General features: G+C 41.4%; 1 protein-coding gene across 3 annotated transcripts in view; it reads left to right on the top strand.

Annotated features, from left to right (window-relative positions):
* CNTN1 (contactin 1) overlaps window positions 1–18,305 on the top strand; it is a 432,541-nt gene that overhangs the window by 320,375 nt on the left and 93,861 nt on the right. The window lies entirely within an intron of this gene.

The raw sequence follows: 18,305 nt of genomic DNA, 5'->3' as shown, positions 1-18,305 counted from the left end.
TGGCTTCAAGACTGAACTCAATAAGTTTATGGAGGGGATGTTATCATAAGACTGCCTACAATGGCATGTAGCTGATCTGCGACTGCTAGCAGCAAATATCTCCAATGACCAGAGATGGGACACTAGATGAGGAGGGCTCTGAGTTACTACTGTGATGGGGCAAGGCCAGATGGCTATAGAAAAGTAGTGGGAGATAGACATATTAGCTCCACGCTAAACAAATCCCTGGTACCAGGTTAAGTGAAATGGCAGCTGCTCCCGGTCAATTAAGACACCTGGGGCCAGTTAAGAACTTTCCAGAAGGCAGGGAGAATGCTAGGTTGATTGGGACACCTGAAGCCAATCAGGGGCTGGCTGAAACTAGTTAAAAGCCTCCCAGTCAGTCAGGTGGGTGTGCATGTCAGGAGCTGTGGGAGGAAGTTGCGCTGTTGGAGAAGCTGAGTAGTACACACCATGTTAGGCACAAGGAAGGAGGCCCTGAGGTAAGGGTGAAGTGGAGCTTGAGGAAGCGAGGGCTGCTGTGGGGGAAGTAGCCCAGGGAATTGTACATGTCATGTTTCTAAAAGGTCAGCTACCATAGCTGATACTATTAGGGTCCCTGGGCTGGAGCCCGGAGGAGAGGGTGGGCCTGGGCTCCCCCCCGCACCTTTGCCCCCTGATTAATCACTGAAACTGGGAGACAACAGAGACTGTGCAAGGAAGAATAACTTCTCGTCACCTCCCTCGCTGGCTTATGATGAAAATAGCTCAGTAGACTGTGACCCTTGTCTCTAGAGAAAGAAGGGTTATGTGGAGGGTCACAATGAGCCTCTGAGGCTAGCAAAATCCGCCAGGAAACGCAGTTTGTCACACTACAGAGAATTCTTTCCCAGGTGTCTGGCTGCTGAGTCTTACCCACATGCTCGGGACTTAACTGATCACTATATTTGGGGTCAGGAAGGAATTTTCCTCAGGTCAGATTAGCAGAGACCCTGGGGGGGGGTTCGCCTTCCTCTGCAGGAAGGGGTAAGGGTCACTTGCAATTTTAAACTAGTGTAATTGGTGGATTCTCCATAACCTGAAGTCTTTAAATCATGATTTGATGACTTCAGTAACACAGTCAGAGGTTATGAATCTATTACAGGAGTAGGTGAGCAAGGTGCAATGTGCAGGAGGTTGACTAGGTGATCATGATGGTCCCTTCTGGCCATAAAGTCTATGAGTCTATCCCTTTCTGTCTGGATCTGAGGTTTGTATTTAAGTAATTGTTTGGGGTCTGGATTTGTGGTTATATTTAATAATCAGGAATAATGTTGTGGTGTTCCATACAAGTTTTTGCCTAGAATATTGTATATGAAATGCCCATCATCAGTTTGATTCTTCATTTTATATCCAAGTGTAATTAATTACTTATAACGGAAATATATATTCCTGCCATTTCATCTGTTTATTTCATTTGTTACATTCATGCTTTTTATGCTGCTTTTATGCGTGCTTGTACCTGAGAGTTTTTGCTCTTTACCTAGCTTTGCTGGATCCATATTGCAGTTCTTCTTCCAGCCACCAGGTGGCAGCTTTGCATAAGATTTCCAGTTCAATAGTAATTGGGGCTTTAAACAGCCTCTAACCAAATCTACTTTGTGGAACTGGTAGAATCACATTTTGCCATGCAACTTTTCATAAACATAAAAGGATAAATATTCCATTAGTAACATTACAATTGTTATATGGACCGCAATTTCCTGTAGCTTAAGGAGCTACATAGATCTTTCAAATAATAGAGCTATTAATGTATGGTGAGAATGCAAATCAAAATGCTGAAACCTAATAGCATCCTTCAGTTGCTGATATAATGCTACTATTGTTGTCATAAACACATAATGACATGATAAAATGTATGTAAATAGCTGAATAAATCTTTTGTCTTGAGCTGGAAGCTTTGGTAGTGCCATCAGTTGCTGAAGACAGAACTAATTTGCATTTCATTAGCTCTACAGCTCGTTTTTCAGAAGAAAACTTGTCACCGTTGTTTTCATCTCACATGACGAATTATGACATTGCTCTCTAAAATGAAACAATATGTATTTAAATGTTAGTGCATGTTCTTTTCAAATAGTTTCTACATTAACAGTTCACTTTCAGGGTTCTCCTAAACTGAACATTGTTCAACTTTGTGTTTGTTTGCCTAGTTATTTGATTGTGTAGTTCAACACTACCATATTCTTTCAATATCCTAAAGAAATAACTATGGAAATTTAGCACTTCAAGCTCTCTCAGTGCCTCTGATGATTCAACATTTAGTTTCTGAATTGTTTTTTACCATGTATATTTAAAGACTGAAGAGTTTACTGTTGTTAGACTTAAAAAAATTAATATCCACTATCTAGAGAAATATTAAAATATTTTTATTAGCAAAAGTATTCTTAAATAGCTACCCATGCTGAAAATAAAGGGATATATTCTCCCTGTGATATGCTTATGGAATATGCATTCATATTAATATAGAATATACAAAGCAAAGGACAGCTCTACCTCATATAACTGAGTAGTATCAACTCAAAAAGTTCACTTACCAGAGCTCTCCTCCTACACAGAGGAGAAAACGGACCCCATAATCTCATTTGGTGCAGTAAGAATTTGATACATCCTCAAAGAAAGTCCACATTTAGACTGTGTTCTCTATTTTTGACCTCTGAGGATTGGAGCACCTCTCGGAACATGTCCTCTTTGCTCCACCTTGATTGCTTCCTTATCTGGTGGAGGCACTTCTCCAGTGTGCAGAGGGTTCCCCTGAAGGCCACATCTCCACAAGCACAAGAAACAGAAGCATGATTGTTAGTTCACACACAGCATCGAATCATTACAGTAAAATACACCTCTTTTAACATATGAATCACTTTCTCACTGTCCCGTGGCAAGCACGCATTTCGGCAAACACCTTGAACATGGTGAGTTCGGCCTGGGTGCATTCAAGATGGGGCGAAGGTGTAGGTATTTTTTTAGGGGGATCAACTAGGGACAATATTGTAAATTCTGCCACCATTTTCCACAGGAGGGGTTATCAAAGTTAATATCTCACCCCTAAGGGTAAGCAAGGATGCAAAGGTGCGTATCCTGCATGTGTACAGTTTCAGACCTGGGCCCTATACTGCTTGCCTCTGTGCTGCTTTGGTCCCTACACAGGTGATTGATGCAGGAAAGTTTCCTATAATGGGGGAAGGAACAAAGCAGCTCTGCCAAGGAACCTTCGGCAGAGGATGGGCGAGTACCTCTAGGTTTCCTAGAGATCTCTCTGGAGGATTCCCATCAAATCTCGGTGTGCATTAACACACTGTTACGCCACACTGCTTAGCTGCACTGGGGAATGTGGAGCACATGCAAACACAGCGAGTCTTGTACATTTCTATCCATTCACCCACTTCTAGAATATACAGGGCAAAGGACAGCTCTACCTCATATAACTCAGCAGTATCAGCTCAAAAAGATCACTTACCAGAGCTCTCCTCCTACATCATGCACACCATAGACGGACTGCTGTGACTGACTAGACCACTTCAGAATGGAAAAGAGGTCCTGAGTTGCCGCGTCACCGGACAACCCTGCCATGTGCTTCACATCATCCTCCAACTCAACCTCCTCATCTACGACTTTTGTCCTCAGATTTGAGTCCACTCTGTATCTACAGGACTCTTAGACGTGGACGTGGGGTAACCACTAAGGATGGCGTCCAGCTCCTTATAGAAACAGGAGGTTTTCGGTGGAGCCAGAGCAACTGTTTGTCTTGCCTTCTGGTACGCCTGCCTCAGCTCCTTTATCTTCGCATGGCACTGCTGCATGTCCCATTCATAGCCCTTATTCATCAAGCCACAAGAAGTCCGACTTAGGTATTGACGTTCCTACGGCTAGAGCAGAGCTGGGACTGCACAGCCTCCTCTCCCCACAGACCCAGCAGATCCAATAACTCATGTATGTTCCAAGCAGGAGAGTGTTTGCTGTGTGGAGCTGCCATGATCAGCTGGGAAAATGCGATGTGAGCTCTCCATGCCAAGCAAACAGGAAGTGGAATTTCAAAAATTCCTGGGCCTTTACAGGGAACAGGGCAGAGGCCTGTGTACCTGGCTGCAGGGCAGCGGAGCTCGAACTGCTGACCAGAGTGGTCAGGATGGGCATTGTGGGACACGTCCTGGAGGCCATTTACAGTGACATAACCAAGCGCGGGGTCTATGCTGACACTTTGTCAATGTAACTTTGCACAAAAAGCTCTACACCTCTCGTGGAGGTGACTTTATTTTGTCAGCAAAGCAGGAGAGTTTTGTCAGAAGGAGGAGCATGGCAGTGTGTACACCTCCACTGTTTTATCGACTAAACCTGACTTTTGTGGACAACATTGGGAATGTTTAGACAAGGCCTTAGATGATAGAGGATCTGATATTTTTCTCACCTGTTTTTCTTTAATAAAACCTAAACTAGAGTGCTACAGATAAATTCATAAACTTGTAGAGATGATCTGGCAGATCAGTTTCATTCAGAAGAATTAAAATGTGGAATATATGTTTGGATTTAAATGAGCTAAAGAGTTCTGAGCCATTTTTAAGGGAGAGAGGACTGAAAGACATAATGACGTAGGAAGTGGAGTTTGAGATAAACTTAGAAAATTGGATTGTTGGGGGTATATCATCTTTTTACTGCCCTGCACATATCTAACATTACCACTGGGATTTCCAAAAGAGACTAAGGGTCTCAGCTCCCATTCACCCTTTGTAAATTCCAGCCACTATCTGTAAGTTGTATTTCATTATGAGATCCATACCTCCTTTTAGACCAAAATTTACTCTGTTCCTCAACATCTTGGTGATTTCTTAACTGTTACTGAAATTTATTTAAGTAAGAAATGCTGAATCTAGAAACTGAAGCTATTGAAAATTACAGGCATAATTTAATAAAGAAACAAATCCCACATAAATTTAAACTTCCTTTTCTGCTGTAGATATTTTTGCGATCTTCATTGTGTCTTTTTATACCTTGTCTGTCAGCTGTCCCATCTGGCTGAGAATGTCCTTCAGTCTACAGAGTCATCACAAGTATGCACAGCCCCAGGGGCCATGGCTGTTGCTGTCTTGTTTTTTTAAGTCAACTCTGGCCTCCTGCCATTAGGGGTTGCTTTGATTAGTGGAAGTCTAGCTGGTGACTGCCCCCCTCTCTCTGCCTCAGTTACTCCTTTGTGATTCCTCTGGCTCTGAATGCAGAGCAGAGGTGAAGCAGGTAGTGGAGGGGAGGGGAGCACTTAGCAAACACCTCCTACCTGCTTAGCAAAGTAGGTGAGTGTGAGAGGGACTGGTGGTGTACGTCTGCCTTCCCCTGGGACCTTGGGGCCAAGAGGAGAGCAAATGCGTTAGGGAAAGTATATAGAGTACCTAGTGAGAGAGACATCAGATATGTATATCCCTTGGAGTTATGGACCACATGGGCAGGAAGGATGGTCCAGTGGCTAGTGTAGGACATGGGATACCATATCTGGGTTCAGTTCCCTGCTCTGCCATGTACTTCCTCTATGACCTTGGGCAAGTCACTTACCCTCTCTGTGCCTCAGTTCCACATCTGTAAAGTGGGGATAGTAATGCTTCCCTACCTCAGAGGTGTTTTGAGGATAAATATGATCAAGATTGTGAAGCACTTTAAGATCTACTGGTGAAAAGTATGTATAAGAAATATTATTTATTAAAGAGGTCAGATGGATTTGCCACCTGCCTACTGAAGACAGCAGAGAGGCTAGCACACTCTGGGGCCTCCTGTCAAGAAGACAACTTGAGGACATGGGAATTCTGTTCGGGATATAGGTTGTGTGGGAACTAGAACAGAGGCTCAGGGTGTTGCATGGGGTCTCCGTTACTTTAGGTAAGGTCTCAACATTTGCGTACTTAGCTGAATGCTGAACGTTGGAGGTTCTCCTACCACTATTTGTAGTGTTACTGTATCCAAAAGGTGGGTTTATCATGGTGGTTTTGAGCCCAAGAAAATTATTATTTGTATTAAAAATCTAAAATTCACCAGATGCACATACCACACCTTGGCTGCTGGTGATTTAGCATCCACCAGGCCACCTGTTAATTTGGAGAATTGCCCTGAGTTGGGCAGGGAAATCAATTATTGGCTACTGGTTGCATGCTTTGAAGGGCAGTCCCCTACATTTGAGTTTTGGCAACTTGCAAGCTGTGTAATGCTTTGTGACCGCTTCCTGTGAAAGCTCAGTGTCCCATGGAGTCTCACATTTGCCTATAAAGTATTTCAGTATGGAGGTTGCTAAATTGGATTCATCAGAGGTGTATAAAGAATTTGCCGCTACTTGGTTTAAAATTTTTGAAGAAGAAATGTATCCTTGTAAGTGGTCTCATCAGAGGAACATATGGTGGTCATTTGTAATGGTTTCTTCTGAGATAGTCTGCCAATAGCCGCTTTGGGACCTCTGTTGTCTCTTTTTTTTTTTTTAACTTAAACACATAAGAAGTGGAAGCTTCAAAAGAGGCATTGTATTCCCATCCTCAGAAGGAAAGATTCAAAGATGGCAGCCACTAATTGGACTAAATAGAGGTGTTATTAATAGTGTTTTTAAACCTTTTTTCGTGTTTAATAATGCTTATTGAATATTATAAGCCCGTGTTGAACTCAGGTTGCAGGACTTTTCCGTTCATGTGGAAAAGTTATATTGTAGTGTGCAGTATTTGTGTGTGAGTGTTTTTAGCCCTTCTTTCCTCAGGCAGCATGTCTGGTCCTTGTGGCAAATATAGCCTTCATCCAATATAGTGGCTCTAATCTCAGTCTCTTCAGGGATAGGGCCACCTTAAAGGACATAAAGTTCCTGATTTGATCCATCTTGTCTCCTGAAAAGCTAGCAAATCATTCTGTCAATCCTCTCTTAACATCTGACAGCTAATTACCTTGCCAGAAATTGCAGTTTATTCCTCCTCCATATATCAGCCTCTATGCACCTTAGCTTATGCAAAAGGTTTTATAGAATTTTATTTTTAACAGATTTCTTTAACTAACTCCATCCACCCCCATATCTCAAATGCACAAGCATAGATCTTCTATGCTAGAATTGGAAGTGAAATTTTGCTAAGGAATTCCCCTGCCTGATAGAGAATTCCAGCCAATGTTTTTCAGACGTGGTGTATTTGGTCATCTTTCACGTTAATTATCTTTACTTTGCCGTTTTCTCAAAAACATTTTTTCATGCAAATATTAATTAGTTCACCCAAGCCCTCTCCACAATCTGAAAGCACATGAAGTTTCTCAGTCTTCTAGGGCCATATATGGAATACTTAGTGGATATGCAATGCTATCCCCTTCTTCTGTATCTGTCCTCTGTGTTTCCTTTATTATTTCTCCTGCCAAGTCTTCTTCGAGGTGGACAAAGGTCGAATGTGTGCTCCTGAGAGCTATATGTGAAAATCCCAACTGAGTCCTACTGCGTGCTACATATATGTAATGTAAGGGCTGTACTGTACTAGGAGGAAAGAGGTAATATGCAACAAGAAAAAAATGCCTAATGGTCTATGTGAAATTAGTTGGTGGTTTAAGTTCACAAGTTTCTAGTAAATAAATATCCACATCACAAAAAACTACTCTAGCCATTGCCACTTGTCTCCTGGCAAGCTCAGCTGACAGGTCAAGAACTAAATGAACTGGTCCCTTTAGAAGGAAGTCACATTGGCAGAGTAGTATGAGGAAGCCTGCATTGCTGTTGGTTGTGATGTACCTGTTTCATAAAATAATGATAATAATACCTAACGCTTATATGATACTTTTCATCCATAATTCTCAAAGCAGGAGACAGGAGACATAATACCTCCTTTACAGAGGAGGTATTATGCCCTTTATACAGACTGGGATATGGAGGCACAGAGAGGTGAGAGGTGACTTGCTTAGGGTCACAACAGGCCAGTGGAAGAGAAAGGAATAGAACCCAAGTCTCTTGAATCTCAATCCAGTGTTCTATCAGTCATTAGTTTCTAAATACAAAGAGTAAGAAGTAGGTCATGGACAGATGGAGCCAGCATATGGGAAAAAGTGAAATTTGTTCTTACAGATTTCTTTGTAAACCACGCAGTGTAACTTGGACTGTAAAATTGTTATTAGATGAGTATTGTATGGTATCTGCTCATTTGTGTAATTTAGATTATGATTTGCAAACAGCAGTGGCTCCTTGGGAGGACATGGTAGACAATGTCTTTTTGTGCAGCTATCCATTTCTCATATAACATTGCATTAAATAGACACGCAATGTTATTTTATAATTGTCTACTTATTCAGATCACAAACTATGTTGCACCAAAAAAGACGTGGGGGAAAGTATTTTGCATTTTTAAAGTTTTGAATTACTTTCTCTATATACCACTTTGCAGAGTACAGCAGGGTTCATTAGACTGCTCTGCTGAGGTATGTCTAAGGTTTCCACTGAGCAAAAACATTGGAAGTTTGCGGAGTTTTAAAATGGAGGGAATGGAAAATTTATACAGAGAACCTAGTTTATGAAGCAGGAAGAAAGAAGTGGGATGCATGGATTGGAATGAGAACCAGAGGTACAGCAAGCATGTTCAGATCCATATTGAACTGTCTGCAGAAGGAAGCTGTTAAATAGTTTAAGGGAGCAGACAGTGGCTGATTAAGGCATGGTCAGGCAGATCAACTGATCCACATCCCTTACTCTAAAGGATTCCTGAGACTCTGTAAAGGTGACTTCCAATAAATGTTTGTCATCAGTCCTTTCTCCCCCCCTTCCACCCCTCCCCCCACACACACACATACAGGTGAGTTTGGAGTCATTTGTTTCTCTCCGGGCTGTGTCAAATTTTGAGGAAAACCTGGAATTTTTTAAGAACATAACACTAGGGGAGCAGGCCTGGGTTGAGAGGAATGGAGTCAATGGTTAAGAGCAAGCAGCAGAAGGAAAGCAGAGATATGGTGGTGAGGGTGAGATAAACAAACTATTAGCTAAAACAGGAGGCACTGAAGACATATTAATCTGCAGTGCTATTTTCAAAACAATAAAACTTTGTCTATTCAGTGGAAGCTAGAAACATGGCAACTGCTGCTCTAGGGAAAAAACAATTTCCTGAAAAAACAGCTCACTGTATCTTTGTAATCAATGTGTTTGTGAGATTTTGAGGACTGCTAGAATCCATGTGTCATACCTGTTTTGGCAAGCGTGGGCTCAGAAAAGCATATGTCCTTAACTCCACTCAGAAATCTAGTTAGTAGTTTAGTTTATATCCTCCACCCACAGGCTACTAGGAACATGAGCCTTTTGCAAAAGCATATTCAGCTTCTGACCTATTTTCTTTCTTGAAAATGAAGTAGTGGGAGACCTTATCGCAATGACACCAGTACAAAACACAGTTTCCCAGATGTCTTCTGGCACCAGAAGCAGTGGAATGTATGAAGGGGGAAGAATAATATATTTGTTGGAAATATTTCTTAGTCCACATATCAAGGGTAGAATTAGCACCATATTTCCTTCTCATATAAATACAGGGCCTTTGAAGGATGAGGTCCTTCTGTGTACGCCCTGTTATTAGACTGCTGATTTTTAGTTACCCCTAAATCACATGCCAGATATCTCTTACAAACCAGAATGAGCCAAATTCGTCTGCTAATGAGACCCAGACAATGAGATTGCACTGGTGTAAATCTGAGTAGATTTTGTCCCTGTGTCTCTTGGGAACAAGGAATCAGAAAAGTGATTGTAATCACAGTTTACACTGTCAGGTCAAGTAGCCACAACTGTCGAAGTGTCTGTGCTGTTTGTATTTATTATAGTGCAAATGCATATCTTTTGCCATTCCTCATCACCCTTTGCTGGGACAAGGACATTCAGGGAAACTGATTTTCCTTTAATATTTTTGTCCACAATGAAAGGATTTACAGATCTTTTAGGCTATTGCAAAGAGAGGAGACAGCAAGGTCTGGCTAAACTGACTCCTCTTTTTCTGAATTACCTGTTATCTTGTATATTCAGGGTACCTCTTCAGAACCTCTGAAACTCACATGCCTAATTTTGGGGACCCAAATTTGCAAACTTTGCCCACTGCTTCTGATTTACTATACTCATTGGATTTTTATAGTTCCTCCAAATTATCTTTGTTAGTGCCAAGTGGCATGTCAGCTGCATCAAGGGATGAAGTCTTTTCCTGTGATCTGATGTTCCTTCAGGGATGAATCCTTTCTTCAGTCAGATGACCAGAGGTACTGAGAAGGATTTGCATTCACCTTTGGGCACACTCTGACAGCAGTCAAAAGGTTAACAAAGTGGGAAAGGTCTTTAGAGCATTACATCCAAGAAAGAGTGTACATCATACAGAGATATTTTTTGCCTTTGGCATGATTTTGTAGTCTAAAAGCATAAGTAGAGGGCTCATATGATGAAAGTCTTTTGCTTTAAAGTTGGCAAATATTTGGGTGGTGAACCGCATACACACTCTGGAACATCCCTGAGTACTGCTATCACAATTTCCAGGCTGTGATTCAGCTCTCTCTGTATTGACGGAGGCAGTTTGTAACCCAGCCAAGTTGAGGTTTTGAGTGAAAACATACAAAGCATTCATATCTAATTTGTGGACAGAATCTGCTGACGTCCATGTTCTTTATTTGCTTTGTAAGCTTTCCTTTTACCACTGAGAACCTAGGCTCCTATTGAGGTATGGAAAGCTTTATCACCAACTGCAAAAAGCTTGGTTCAGGAGAGCTTCGGCGAGAGAAAGAGAGAGATCAAGTGTATGCATTTTTTTTATTTTGTGGGTAGATAACATTTTTATCTCCACATTGTTTAGCGTTTCAGCACTAAGCCATTTGCCACAACATATAAGGGAAATTTCCAGAAGTTTATTACTGTGGGTCAGTAGATATAACATTACTTAAAATGTTTAATGATATAATTATAAACTTAAATATATTAGAATTAATGTATACAATTAGGAAAAATTTTAAATGTATTAAATGGAAGGAGCAATATGATTAGATCATGTGAATTCTGAGCTATGCAATTGAAACCAAACCTGTGTGGTTTGGAACAAGTTTTGCTTATATGTATTTGCAAAACAGGTGATGCTCAGAGATTCATGGTCTACATGATTCCTCCCAGGATATGTTAAAAGTTAATGAAGTTCAGGCTAAGCATTTAGGTTTTCTAGAGGGCTTTTTGTTTGTTTGTTTGTTTTTTAATGTAGGGAACTGGAAACTCCAAGTGTTTCCTCCATTGTTTCATCAGGAGGGTTGGGCAGTTGCCCTCTCTCACTTCCACAGAACAATGGTATTCATCCGTTCACCCCCTTGGGCAACACAGGTCAGGCATGACAGGGAAAGAGGAGTTGATGTCTGGAACCAGTCAGTATTAATTTATGCAGTAATCTCCATATACTTTGGGGAAACACTACTCTGGAGAGCCCTGTAGAGTGATCACCATGAAGCACTCATGGAAGAGCTTCCATGGGAAAAGGAAATAGTATGCCACAAAACTGGCACCAATCTGGATTCACCTGTCATGTGTATTGTCCACCCACACTGGCAGAAGGGATAATCAAGCCTGTAATGTTAGTGAATTGAAAAGTGCTTATAGGTATTAATGTAATAACAATTAAAAGCAATAATGGTGCTAATTATATTTAGACTATGGATGGTAGGAAAACAAGAATTAATATACTGGAACAGACCAATAGTCCATCTAGTCTCTGTGACTATGGCCATTGCCAGTGCTTCAGAGGAGAAATCAATATTGCACATGGCATGCGAATTTACTACATTATGACCTGGAGTTTCTTCTTCACACTAGATGCCAGTAAAGTATAGAACTAACTTCATGTTTTATTCTTTTCCATATGTGTGTAATCCTCCTTTATACCCAATTAACTGGTTACCTTAGTAATGTCCTTAAAGAGAGAGTTCCTATGTTGCACTCAGAAAAAAGTTACTTTTTAATTTTTGTTGTATATTAATTTCATTCACTGGCTTGTTTGTTCTTTTATCACAGGAGGTTCCCAATAAGACAGCTCTCTACTTTTCTTTTGTATACCAGTATTCTGTTCTGATTCCTCTTACACTTCTTTCCAAATTGCTATAAATTTCTCCTTTATCATTGTGATCTCCAAGTATGGCTGTTCTCAATTGACATTCTTGTTTCAGAGTATTTACAAAACGTTTACATTTTATTTTTTTGTTTTCCTGTTTTCAGTCAAGAGACATAAACCTGGACCTTGTAAGTGTCCATTACATCCACTTTGGTGTTAACTACTTATCTAGCTTTAAGACCATATGGAATCCCATACAATTTTTGTTTGCAATAAAGGTTTATACCTTTCCCAAACCTTTTGATGAGAAAAAAAATCAAAGATAACCATTACTTCTAAATGTAATTCAACTAAAATTGGTTTTTACATTTTTTTTTATTTTGAATGCTACCACTATGCTTCTGACTGTGAAGTTTCATGATTGCAAGGAGCTATTTCAGTGTTTGTTTTCCATAGGAAAATGCCGTTTCTGAACAATCTGGAGTGAGTTAGGAGAGTTAAATGTTAATCATTCCAATGTGGTATGATATCAATCCAGCTGTTAATCTTTTGTAACATTTTACCTTGCATGAAAGAACTTTAGATATATTTTGAAAGGATGATTAGGGTTTTTATGAAAATATTTTAAAGACTAACACGTGTGTAATGCTGTGATTTACTTCAGTAATCCTTTTCTAAATAAGCTAAGGATACATTTGCAAACTAGCATCTGTGAATAAGTGAGTTATTTTTAAACATTGTGTACATGTATTATTTAACAAAATATTACACATAATTGTATATGTATGTATATATTTAGGGAGGTCCATGTTTTGCAGGTGCAACTCCTGTTGGATTTTGTACTGGTGTAACAAAGAGCAGTATTTTACCCACAATGTGTGTATATATGAAATTATTATAGCTGCTACGGATAACAATGCATATAGTTTAGGTTTATTATGCTTCCCACTATAAAACCCTGTTGTGACCAGTTGGTCATAATTTTGCCAAATTTAACCAGATGGGCTGAAATGCCAAGTGTCTACCCCAGGTTGAATTTTTTTGGAAAGTTTCAGCAAAAATGCTTTAGCCATTACTGAGAACCAGGTTAAGGGGGAAATACCTTGTTTTGCCCATGTTAAAAAAAAAATTGTAGCTGTTAGGTTGTGAAACTCTGTGACCTCCATGCTTTGGAGCAGGGACTTGAAAATTGGCAGGGGGGTTGTCTCTGTGGCAGGGATGTACCCTTTGCTGTTCATGTGAACAAGTCCCAAATTAGGGAAAGTTATTAGCCTTTGATTATTACCCAAAATTAGTGAACACATTTTATATTCACTTCTCTGTGCTTCAATTTCCCCTCATTAAAATGGGGATAATACTACCACCTCACCTGACAAGTGTATTTTGAAAACAAATTCATTCATGTTTGTGAAGTACTCAGATACTATAATGAGGAAAACTAATAATCCTTTCTTTAGAGCAGGATTTGAATAATATTCAGTAAATAAGGCTTGGCCCACACATTGAACAAGCAAGATATAACAAAATATAGAACAGCTTCTCATTCAGTGAGTACTGTCCATCCTCTGCATTGAATGAGGCAGAGGTACTGTGGACAAAATAGAATGTGATCATGGAATTAAAAAGTGTATTCTAATATGCACAAATGGGGTAAATTAAGGTTAAACAGTCAGTCTTAATTATGGCTTTTCCTAATTTTTGAGTGCTTGATTTTGACCTCATTATTCTTTTAATGTATTTTTAAATGCACAAAATGAGTACATGGACTCTGTTTATTCTACACCCCCATTAATAGGTCATGGAGTCCTGGAGAATTTTTCAGAATACATTATGTTTTACTCATGAAGTCAGTAGGAGTTTTACCTTTTTTTTGTCCAACAACCATTGAACATAGTAATACATTTCATAATAGTCACTTTGAAAAAGAAGTAGATTCCATGAAAGAGCAGTATCCACTACTTAATTCATAATAATGAGTCAGACCACAATGAAATAATGAAATAAAATTCTTAAGGGAACTAAAAGAGTAGGATTTTGTGCCAGAGTCAGAAATGCTTGTGTACCGGGGTGTCCTGATTCAGGAGCTAACTCAGCACCCTATCACTCAACACCCCACCAGGTTATATTAATTGAAAGACAGGCGGTTGGAAGAGAAGCCGAGTTAGCTGCTTGGAGATACAACTTAAGGTCTAATTGGATGGAAGTATCCCCAGTGGCTAGGACTATATAGCCAGAAAGGAAGGAAGAGCTACAGGAGAGTAAGAAGCCTGAAGGAAGGGAGAAGTAGGCAGAACTAGTGGCTACTACTAGTGTACTTTTCCCCAGAAGAAAGTGGGGAAGCAGGCTATGGATTGTAAAAATAAAAAAATATAACAAAACATGGTGGTGGTTGAGAGGAGCTGGAGTAGCTGTGGTCTGAGATTAAGGCTGCAAAGGACTATCAGGGCCTGAGCCTGCTTAAGAGGTTGTTTCTACAGTGCTGTGTTTAGTGGATAATGTTGCATGAAACATTCTGTCATTCACATAACTTATGTATGTGAACCTCAGTAAAACTCGCACTTCCTACAAAATGTTATTGCAAGCTCTCACTGCAGATTAATATATTTATGCCATTTACATTTATAGCTATTGCCCTTTAAATTAAATTTTGTTTAGAATTACTACGTTTATCCTGTGGAGTCAGAAGGCAACTTTCCATGCTAACATCTGGATTTGCTATCTTATAATTATACTGTCCTCACATAAGCTGAGATGTTACACTATCAGTTAAATAATCTATTAACATACAAATGTAAAATTAACACTTTTCAGTGAAAAAGCTAGTCTATGGTGCATTAATATGAAACATGAAAATCAGCTCAAAATTTGTGACAAAAAAACATTCACTCAGCAGCCCCGTTTTCAACTTTCATTTTAGGCAGAAAGAAAGCAGAAGCAGTTTGTTCTAGGCTGACTTTGTGTTGCACAGACTAAATGCTTGCATGGACAGATTCAAAGGAGTAAGACTTCCAGAACATTGTCTGGACGAATTTTAGTTCTAGTCTTTTCTCCAGAAACCTACTTGATTCCAGCTTAAAGTAAGTGGGAGTTGCACTGAGAAAACGATAGGCTATGCAGCACAGTGAAAAGATAGTGTATGTGTGGTTTTCAGATTGTGGGAGGATGGGTGTGAGCCTGATTGTCATAGCAGATCCCTTACTAGATGGCCAGGGAGAGCTGTTGGCAGGTTTTACAGTTTGGTCCATTTACTCCTCTTGTTTTGTCTGGAATTGTGAGGAAAGCTGCAGGCTACTCCAGAGAGAGCAAAGGTAGTTATACAGGATGAGGGAGGAGGGAATGTACATACATTTAATTTTTCCCCCTGAGGCAGATGACAAGAAAAATGTTTAAAACAAAAAGTTATTGTTCATTTTGTTTGCTCTTATGCATGTGATGCAAATAAATAATTGCCCTGTTCAGTAGCTACATATTTGAAGTGATGAGGGCTTAAAATACCAAACGTTATATACTTTAATTAAATTCTATAGAATTGTTTCTGAGACTGAAAACAATGCATAGATATAAAATGATATAGATAATTAAAATCAACTACTGAACGTTTTATGCCATTTGCGTATTTACAGTATAATGTACCCATAATCACCATTAGGTATACAACGTGGTTTACACTATTTATTCTTTATAGATGTGTGTTGCTTATACACTGAATGACTGTTACTTGTATACAGGTTCTATTGTATGTTGGTAGGAAACAATAGAGTGACCAGACATCCCGTTTTTAAAGGGACAGTCCTGTGTTTAAGCCCTCCTGTAGGTGTCCCAACTTTTTCTTAAAAATGGGCAAATTGTCCGATATTTTCTGTCTCCCCCACATCAGTATTGGTGGGTCCTGCTGCTGGCCAGATCCCTGCTTGCCAGCCGTCCTCCCACCAGTGGTGAGTGGGGGGGTCCAGTGGTAAACTATGGGGGTGGATGTGCAAGGCTGGTGGTGGGGCGAAGATGTAGTGCATGGGGCTGGCTGCTCCTTCTGCTGGTCTGTCAGTGCAGCCCGCACTGCATACTGGCTCTCGGCCAGCAGTGCCCTGCCCCTTTCCTCCCGTCCCATTTCCGGCTGGTGCTGGCTGTGCGCTGCGAGCTGCAGTGGCTGGTGCGTGTGGGCAGGTGCCAGGCAGCAGCCAGTTATGTGTCCCCTCTGTTGCCCACCCATCAGACCTTTATGTGCTCCCCTCTCACTGTCCTCTCCCTGCTTTGCCCCTTCACCTCCCCAGTCCTGCTGCTCCTCCATATCCCCCCCAGCAGGACACATCCTGCTCCCAGCGCTGTGCAGAGCACCAGCCCCTGTTCAGAGCACTCGGCTCACTAGCAGCCTGGCCGGCAGGCTCCTTCCTTCCCCCACTGCCTCTGACTGGGCCGGCGCCCTGGGAAAGCCTGAGACCCTCTGGCTCAGTTGCTGGCCAGGAGGAGCCAAGTCCTGCATGTGCCAAAGCCCCAGGGTCAGGGGGGTAGAAGAAGAGATGAGCTCTGCAAAGACCCACACCCAACCTCCTGCGACTGGAAGCAGCTTCTGTCCCTTCCCTCCCGCACAGTGCTGAAAGGCTGCTGCTGGCCACATTCTGGTGTGAAGCCTGGCAGAAATCTGGGGAGGGGCTTGTGACTCTGCATTTCCCCCCACATGTGTTGCCTTGGGAAGACGCAGCGCCAGGTACCAGGAGATGCAGGTCCATCCTGAAGGCACAGCCATGCTTACAGAGCGCTGGGCAGGGAGGGTCCAGTCAGTTGGTCAGTCACCCCCACCCCAAGTAAGAGAGGGATATGGGAGTGTGTGTGTAACCTCTCCCCATGTGTGGGGGGCGGGGGGTAGGAGTGCGTGTGTGTCACCCCTCCCCGTGTGAAACCTAAAGCCTTAAAGATAAGAAGATCAATAAAAAGAATCCAGCTACACAGTATTTCTTTTTAACAGGGGCTCAGTCAACTTGACGTTAATTTGAACGTTTGTACTGCATACTTCTGATTGATTGCCATTGACCTCGCTTGAATACGAGTAATTTTACCAGGTGTCCCATATTCAGCATAGGAAAATATGGTCACCCTAGGGAACAATGATTTTTGGTCAGTCCCTTTACAGCTGATGACTACAATAACCACTTTCCCACCAATACCACTTTCCCACCCGCGTCTCCACCTTCTTCACTCTGTTCTCATGTGCCACGTTTCAGGCACCCATCCTCTCATCTCTTGGGTCAGGGACTGACTTTCTGGGCATGTCTACACTGCAGCTGGGAGAGGGCCTCCCGGCTTGGGGAGACAGAAGTGCATTAGCTGTGCTCAAGCTAGTGCTCTAAAAATAGCACGGTGGATGCTCTGGCCTGGGCTAGCCGCCTGAGTACATAGCTCATCCAAGCTCAGGTGACGAGCTTGAGTTGCTGACTGTGTCGCAACGTCCTCACTGCTGTTTTTAACACGCTAGCTTGAACGGAGCATGTCTGTCAGCCTGCGCTGAGAGGCTCGCTCCCTGCAGCAATGTAGACAGTTGTGTTTCTATAGTGCTTAGTGTAAAGGGGCTGGGACCTCTAGGCGCTTCTGCAATACCAATTGTACCTAATAATAAGATTAAATTTCTCTGTGAACTCTACTAGTGTTAATCCACCATCCAAAGAAGTTTTGTGGTTAATTATTATTGGTAAGATGTTTTAAAACATTGCACTGATGTGTTACAAATCCATCTGCTGGTTGGCAATGCTTTGTATGTCTGAATCTCTATTGTCTATTTAGATTGAAGTTCCTTGAGGCAGGAATTCACAGGTTTAAAATTAACCATGTGCGTATGTGCTTCGCTGAATTGGTGAAGGAGTTCTCAGCACCTTACAGAATGGAACCTTGAGTTTGTCTACAGATGATTCCTTGGGGAAGGCAGAGTTTTGCCCATCATGGAAGGAGCTATGGTTTCACCTTTAGAATCCTATAGATTCCATGTAATTCACTTGTAATAAAACCATCTGCATAGAGGTCTTGTGCTTCTCAGCTGCCAGTTGCACCTCTTGCCACAGCTGCTCCCAGGACTCCCTTTAAAGGGATGATGGGTGTTCCCCAGTATGGAGGGTTTCCATGTAAAGGTGATACAGCCTGAAGTTGAAGATCTTTATCCAAATGTGATGCTATTGGGAAGACAGCGTAGCTTCTAGGTCTTGAACAGGCTTGTCCTCTCCTTGTGGCAGCCTCGGGAGGCAGAAGATAGTGCCAGGGAGGCAGCTGATCCATACATTGATT

This window comes from Lepidochelys kempii, chromosome 1 (assembly GCF_965140265.1).
Source record: "Lepidochelys kempii isolate rLepKem1 chromosome 1, rLepKem1.hap2, whole genome shotgun sequence".
In the NCBI taxonomy this organism is placed as follows: Eukaryota; Metazoa; Chordata; order Testudines; family Cheloniidae; genus Lepidochelys; species Lepidochelys kempii.
Note: the sequence above shows the minus strand (reverse complement) of the source record. Positions and strands in the feature narration are given on the sequence as shown.